Raw genomic sequence first — 8,360 nt, 5'->3', positions numbered from 1 at the left:
TAGCCATGAGCAACAAGCACATGGACTGGAAAGGAGGGTCAATGGCAGGCAGACACACAGGACACAAGGTTCACTTCAGGAGCAAACAATTTTTATTTTCCACTGCTGTTTATATCATTTAGCTAGCTACTTGAGCTAATTGATCTAAACCCTTAAATGATTTGTTCACATTTAATTTTTTTTTGTTTTTGAGACAGGGTGTCTCTGTGTAACAGCCCTGCAACTCGCTTTGTAGACCAGGCTGGCCTCGAACACACAGAGATCCACCTGCCTCTATTTCCTGAGTGCTGAGATTAAAGACATGCACCACCAATGCACTTAATATTTTTCTACGCTTATTTGTTTTGTCTTATGCATGTGAGTGTTTGACCTGCATGTGTTTGTGTGTACCACTGGGATTACAATAGTGAACATCAGAGAGTTACATGGATGCTCCCACCCAAGCCATCCTCCCATCCACCAGTATCATGAACTTCCATGTGCCCAAAACACATTGTCAAGAAACCTGTCAACACAAAGCTGTTCTAGTTTCATCTGTTCTCCCTTTTGTAACTTTACAATTCTGTTATTTTGAAACTGATGCTAGACATTATATTGTTCCATCTATACATACTTCAAAAAATACCTCTAAAATATGATTCCTTAAAAACACAACCAAAATACTATAGTTAACTTTTAAATTAATAAAATATCTTTAATAGCAGTAACTACATCATCAGCATTAACTTTTCCCAGTAGTCTGGTGGATCTTTATTCAGTTGGTCTGTTTAACACAGAAGCCCAATCAGTACACAGAATTACTCTATCTCCTAAATGTTAATCTACGACTTCAATCTTTTATTTTTCCTTCAATTTATATATTAAAGAAGCAAGTTTGTGAAAAAAGTATCTTTGCTGTATTAACTGTGTTAACCAAAATGTTTACTTGAACATTTTCTATTTACTTGTCTTAACAAAAATCTCCATTTTTATATTAGAAGGCTAATGTTACTAATAATTTAATGTGACATTTCTTTTGTACCTTCTTTCTTTTTCCTGTGTTCTTTTTTAGTGTGTTCACAATGAACCAATATGAAGCAGAGTTGGGATCTTATTAGAAACAAGAAGAAGAAGTGGCTGGAGAGATGGCCCAGAAGTTAAGAGCACTGACTACTCTTCCAGAGGACCAAGATTCAATTCCAACACCTACACGGCAACTCACAACTGCCTGTAACTTTAGTTCCAGATTACCCATGGCAAAACACCAATGCACATGATTTAAAAAAAACAAGAAAGAAAAGAAACAGAAACAGAAAGAAATGCACTTGGAAACGAATAAAAGCACATCCAAAATCACAGAAATGGCCTCACAAGAAGAGTCATGATTTACTGGGAGACATTTTGCAACAGAATTTTAAACATGAGGATTCAGAGAGAGCTACTCCAGGAAGGAGTAAGACACATGGATTGTGTCAATCGTGTCGGTGAGAGCGTCAGATACAAGTGTCTTAGCAGTAAACACAAACCATTTGAAAGATTTCAACTCACATCTCAAAGGGTTGATAAGAAGTCTCTGTCTATCTCTGTCTCTTTTTGTGTCTCTCTCTGTGTCTCTGTCTCTCTCTGTGTCTGTCTTTCTGTGTCTCTGTCTGTCTGTCTGTCTGTCTGTTTCTCCCTCTCTCTCTCTGTCTCTCTCTGTCTCTCTCTGTCTCTCTCTGTCTCTCTCTGTCTCTCTCTCTCTCTGCTATAGGTGTCTTGAATGAGATTTTAATCCCATAAAACAAAGCCAGGTGTCACTAGGGAAACAGCGTTACCACATGCCCATTCCCTGCAAATGGAATTTCTGCCAAGAATCCCAGAAAATTGCAGGTTTTCAACTGAGACAGAAGAAAGGCCTTGAGTAGTTGGTAATCATGCTGGGATCCTTTTTTAGGGTTTATTTTTTAATTATGAGCATGTGTGTGGGAGTGGGATTCTGCAGATGTGACTGTAGGTGTCTGGGAAGAGGTGTCCATCAGACCCCAATGTGGATACTGGGAAATCTTCCTCTGAAGAGCTGCAAGTGCCCCCTTAACCACTGAGCCCCCTGGCCAGGAATTCAGCTGTTGAGAAGCTTCAACCAGACTCTGCAGGAAGGGCTCTTTATCTCTTTCCACATCACCACAATTTTTCATCTTTCGCCTTCCTGAGTCAGAGCTTTAAAGTCAGGCATGAAGTGAGTTCTCAGAAACTCCATATTTATCAGATTCAGAACTACGGTAACTATACTTGCAATACTTAAAGTACAAAAGTAAGCATGATTATGAGAGATAATAATTTGAGGCAAGTGGTGGTGGCACATGCCTTTAATCCCAGCACTTAGGAGGCAGAGGCTGCGGATCTCTGTAAGTTCAAGGCCAACCTACCTGGTATTCAGAGTGAGTTCCAGGACAGACAAGGAACTTTTTGAGGAAACCCTGTCTAGAAAACAAAACAAATAAATAAATAAAAAACCCTGATACATTTGAGAAAAAAAGTGAACAAACTTTTTTGTAAATAATATAATTACTGAAATTGAAACTTAAAGAGAATGGTTTAGGCAGTAGTATCAAAAAATAAAAGAAAACCTGCTGCATAAGAAGAATTTAAAAATTCATAGAAGAAACGGTCTAAAGATCCTAGAGTTGTACAAAACTTAAAGAGAGAAAGATCAGCAAGAACAAATTTACTCAGATACAGTAGACTGACTCTGTAAAACACCAAAGTTGAAGAGATTGCTTGATAGAAAGGTACACTGATGAGCCGGGCGGTGGTGGTGCACACCTTTAATCCCAGCACTCGGGAGGCAGAGGCAGGCAAATCTCTGTGAGTTCGAGGCCAGGCTGGACAGACAGCCTCCAAAACAATACAGAGAAACCCTGTCTCGTAAAAACCAAAAAAAAAAAAAAAAAAAAAAAAAAAAAAAAAAAAAGGCACGCTGACGAAGGACTTCCCCATAGTGATGGAAGCCAGGAGATAGTTGGAGGCTTCAAGAAAAATGATCTGTTGTTAGCAGAACAATAATAGTGAAATAATCTTTCGAGAACCACAATGAATATATTTCCAGATATACATGATCCCCAAAGGGAAGCATATTAGTTCCTTCTTAGCACTCCAAAACAAGTTGCCACAGACTTGTTATAAAATGGGCTGACATGGCTCAGTGGGTAAAGGGTGTAACTTGCCTTCAAAGTTCAATGCCTGGGAACCCCAAGCCAGAAGGAGAGAACTAACTCCTGAAAGTTGTCCTCTGACCTACAGAGAGAGAGAGAGAGAGAGAGAGAGAGAGAGAGAGAGAGAGAGAGAGACCCTGTACCACACACACAATAAATAAAAGTAATTAAAAGTTTTAAAAACACTAAACCGTCATACAGTTCTGAAAGTCAGAAATTGAACACAAACCTAAGTAAATAGGGTCTACCTTGAAGACTCTGTAATAGACTTTCCGTCTTCTCTACCTTCCATAGGAAACTTGCATTTCCTAGTTTGTGGACCCTTCCATCATCTTTAACATCAACTGTAGTTATTTAATCATCTCCCCAATTTCTCTGTGGACCCTTCTGCTCGTTTTCCCCACGAATTAGTCCCACCCACGTAGTCTAAGACAACCTCCCTATTTTAAAGTCATCTGAGTAAAAATTTAATCCTTCATTTGCCATGTAACATACATGCCCATAAGCCCCAGGGATATACTGGAGATGGGAGACGTGGTGGTTTGAATGAAAACAGCCCCCACCACCACGGGCTCAATATCAGTAATTAATAAGTGGGACTTTGTGAAACTAAACACTTCTATACAGCTTGTTTTTAATGTTCAACATCCATAGCCACGAAGGAAATGCAAATCAAAGCTACACTGAGACTTCATCTCACTCCAGTCAGAATAGCTGAGATCAAAGAAATAAATGACAACAAATGTGGATCAGGATGTGGGGAAAGGGAAGCACTTATTCACTGCTGGTGGAAGTGGAAACTGATGCAGTTACTATGGAAATTAGTGTGGAGGTTCTTCAAAAAGCTAAAAATAGATATACCACATGATCCGGCTACAGCACTCTTAAACATATACCCAAAGGACTCCATGTCCTGCCCTGCAGATACCTGCTCATCTGTGTTCATTGCTGTTATGTTTATAATATCCATGAAATGGAAACAGCCTAGATGGCCATCAACTGATAAATTGATAGTGAAAATACAGTATATTTACATAATGGAGTATCGTTTAGCTATGAAGAAAATCAAAATTTTAAAAATTTCAAGTAAATGAATGGAGTCATTCAGAGTGAGATAACAACCCAGACCAGAAAGACAAATGTTACATGTTCCTCTCATTTATGAATGCTTCCTCTGAATCTCCAGATATGTGTGTTTCATTTGGAACACCCTTAGAGACCAGGAAATTGCTAAGGAGATATAGGGAGAGCCTTTATTGGAGGGGAGAGAAGCTGCACTTGCATAAAGAGTAAAAGGGAGTAGCAGAACAGAACGGGAAGGATTAAATTGGGATGGGGTGAGAGTAGGGTAGAGGAGGGAGTGAAGGAAAGGATAAATAACACTAAAGACCTTTTAAGAAAGTTGTACAGACAACCACTTTGGAAATCAGTATGGAAGTTTCTCAGAAAATTAGGAATCAATCTACTTCAAGACCCAGCAATAGCACTCATGGGCATATACCCAAAGAGTGCACAATCACACCACAAGGACATTTGCTCAACTATGTTCATAGTAGCATTATTTGTAATAGCCAGAGTCTCGAAGCAACCTAGATGCCCCTCAAGCAAAGAATGGATAAAGAAAATGTGGTACATGTACACAATGGAGTACTACTCATCAGTAAAAATCAGTGACATCTTGAAATTTGCAGGCAAATGGATGGAACTAGAAGAAAACATCCTGAGTGAGGTAACCCAGACCCAGAAAGACGAACGTGATATTTTCTCACTCATAAGTGGACATTAGACATAAGGCAAAGGATAACCAGGCTACAACCCACAACCCCAGAGAAGCTAGATAAAAAGCGGGACCCTAAGAGGGACACACATGGAAGGCCCAAGGAAGGGAAGACAGTTAAGATCTCCTGGGTAAACTGGGAAGAGGGGTAGAAGGGAGGGTATGGAGGATGGGAACGTGAGGGATCAAGAAGACCAAGTTTTTTGGGGGGATGAAGCAGGAGAGCAATGAAAGAGATATCTTGATAGAGGGAGCCATTATGGGGTTAGGGAGAAACCTGGTGCTAGGCAAATTCCCAGGATTCCACAAGGATGACCCCACCTAAGACTCCTAGAAATAGTAGACAGGGTGCCTGAACTGCCCTTTCCCTATAATCAGATTGGTGACTCCCCTAATTGTCATCACAGAACCTACATCCAGTAACTGATAGAAGCAGATGCAGTGACCCACAGCCTAGCACTGTGCTGAGCTCCTGGAGTTCAGTTGAAGAAAGAAGGGATCTTATGAGCAAGGTGGGGGGGTCAAGATCATGATTGGGAAAAGCACAGAGACAGCTGGCCTGAGCTAGTGGGAGCTCATGAACTGGCAGCTGTGGAACTTGCATAGGACCAAACAAGGTCCTCTGAATGAATGTGGGAGACAGTTATGTGGCTTGATCTGTTGTGGGAGGCACCTGGACCAGGGCTTATCCAGGGTGCATGAACTGACTTTTTGGAGGCCATTCCTTATGGTGGGACACATTGCTCAGCCTTGATATGGGGAGAAGGGCTTCGTTCTGCCTCCGTTTGTTGTGCCAGACTTTGTTAACTCCTGAAGGGAGGCCTTACCTCCTCTAAGAAGTGGGTGGGGCAAGCTGGGCGGTGGTGGTGCATGCCTTTAATCCCAGCACTCGGGAGGCAGAGGCAGGCGGATCTCTGTGAGTTCGAGGCCAGGCTGGACAGAAAGTCTCCAAAACAATACAGAGAAACCCTGTAAAAAACAAAAAAACAAAAAAAAGAAGTGTGTGGGGCATGGGAAGGGGAAAAGTGGGGGGGGGTAAGGAAGGGGAAACTGGGGTTGTATGTAAAATGAAAAAATTAAATTAAAAAGGAAGTTGTAAAAAAAACCAAAAAAAAAGAATGACATCTATAGTCAACCTCCTGTCACACATGCACACATACACAGATGAGCACACATGTGGACACAGTTGCCCACATGCTATACACATGTATGCTAAAAATGTCCATCATTATTCTATAACAGGTTTTACCATAAACTTCTTTCAATTAAAAAAAGGAAGTGGTACAGAAATCCACTGCTATAGAAGCTTCCTTAAAACATCTTATATAGTTATAATTTGTAGAGGAAGATAGAAAGATAGACATAGGGGATTAAAATTGAATTACACTACAGCAGGGCAACAATGCCCCTACGAAAAAGCAGAGGCTAACAAATAAAAATCCCAGTGCCAGGAATTTGTAACCTCTTTTGAAGCTGTTGACCAGTGAGGTCCCATAGACCCCAAACTTTCCAGGCTATTGCCAAATTTCTTGGTTACCCTGTAGAATTTCATGGGTTCTGTTGCTGAAGACACCACATACTTGAGCCATAGAACATGGAAAGACAAAGCTGACACTGACCTCAACGTTTTATCTCCATTAGCTAGCTTCCATAGTGCTACTAGCTGCTGTGCACATTACTCCTGGAGGAGGAAGGAAATCGTCCATCTTACCCAGCCAGAAACCTTTGAGGAGACACATCATCTCCAAAACACACTAATCTCAGTTGATGTAAATATGCATATTTCAACATGTGACCACTTATGAATGCTGTTCCCAAGATAGATGAGCCTGTGTATTAGATGGGCATGGGAGGAGAGAAAGCTGGGAGGAGAGAGAGGGAGTAGTCCTTATACATCTGGGTACCTTTCTACATGTGCTGGACCCTGTGGTTTTGTGCTATGACCTGGGATGTAAGGACATGAAAGAAAACAACATCAGTAAACATGTAGGAGAATAACAAAAATTGTCTTATCTTAAAAGAAAAAAAGTCTAAATGTGATGTTAGAAAAATGAAAGAGAGAAAATGTCATTAACTAGTACCATTAGGTAGAAAATGCTTGAATTTTTTAAATGGCTATGCTATCAAAAACAAGCTGAACCCATTGGCACAGGAAAGGACTTTCTGAACAGGACTCTGATAATATAGGCACTAATATCTTTAGAAGTGTTCTCCCCATGGCCAGGCATATCCAGATATCTAGAATCCCCAAGATCATAAGCACCAGTGATTCCCAATTTTGCCAGTCTTTCTTGGTGCTGGAACACTAGACTTCAGGCTTCTGGGCTGTCCTCAGCATCCTGTTCCAGAACACTGGTCTCTTCAGAGCTTCATTGGAAGACAGTTCTAGGTGGGCAATGGGAGGCTGAGGTTCCCATATGTGGTCCCTCCCCAGATACCTAGGGTTAGGTCACCAGAGAGCTCTCCAGGCTTGAGTGCTAATCAAACTGTAATGGCTGGAAGCCTAGTTTATTGCCCAACCTCAGTCTATACTAGACCTTAGCTTCCTTCTCCCGTTCAAACCTGTGGTCACTTTAGCTGGGACTGTCTAATCTTCCTCCAATACCTTCATAAAACTGGTCCTAGAAACCTTTGTAGATATCAGAAGCCATGGATACCAAGCCTCATATATATTAACAAAGTTCCGTAAAACTTAGGGCATCTTCCTTTAAATCCTCTCTGGATATGTAATACTTTGAACGCAACATAGATGTTACATACATAGTTATTATTTCATATTACTTAGAGAATGGCGTGTGTGATGGATGGTATGGGTGTATGTGGTCTGTGTGTGTGTGTGTGTGTGTGTGTGTGTGTGTTCATGTGTGTAAGTTCAGGCATGTATACAATGGCACACATGGGGAGGTCAGAGGACAATCTTGGGTGATGTTCTTTGCCTTCCACCCCAATTTTTGAGACAATGTCTCTTGTGTTTGCCACTCCACTGTGTATGCCAGACCATCTGGCCAGCAAGCTTTTGGGTGATTCTCCTGTCTCTGCCTCACAATTATAACAATAGATTGTGCTGGGGTTATAGGTGTGCACTACTGTATCCAATTTTATGCGTGCTCTGGGGATCCAAACTCAGGTTCTCATGCTTACACAGCAAAGCACTTTACTGACTGAGCCATCTCTCTAGCCCCCAGAGACAATTAAAAAATATTCCTGACCCATAGTTGGTTGAATCTACAAGTGAAGATCCTGTTTCCACAGATACAAAGGGCCAACTGTAGTCAGGGCTTACTCTGTTCTGTTCTAAGACTTATGTGTGTCACTTCACTCTTCCTCGAAACTCAAGCCCACAATGAGGTGACAAGAGTCTGACCTTCCTCTTCTAGATGTTACCAAAGTCACCAAGATACAGTAGACGAGGT

The sequence above is a fragment of the Mesocricetus auratus genome, unplaced genomic scaffold, assembly GCF_017639785.1.
Source record: "Mesocricetus auratus isolate SY011 unplaced genomic scaffold, BCM_Maur_2.0 Super-Scaffold_100004, whole genome shotgun sequence".
Classification (NCBI taxonomy): Eukaryota; Metazoa; Chordata; class Mammalia; order Rodentia; family Cricetidae; genus Mesocricetus; species Mesocricetus auratus.
The sequence above is the reverse complement of the archived record's forward strand: the minus strand, read 5'-3'. Positions refer to the sequence as shown.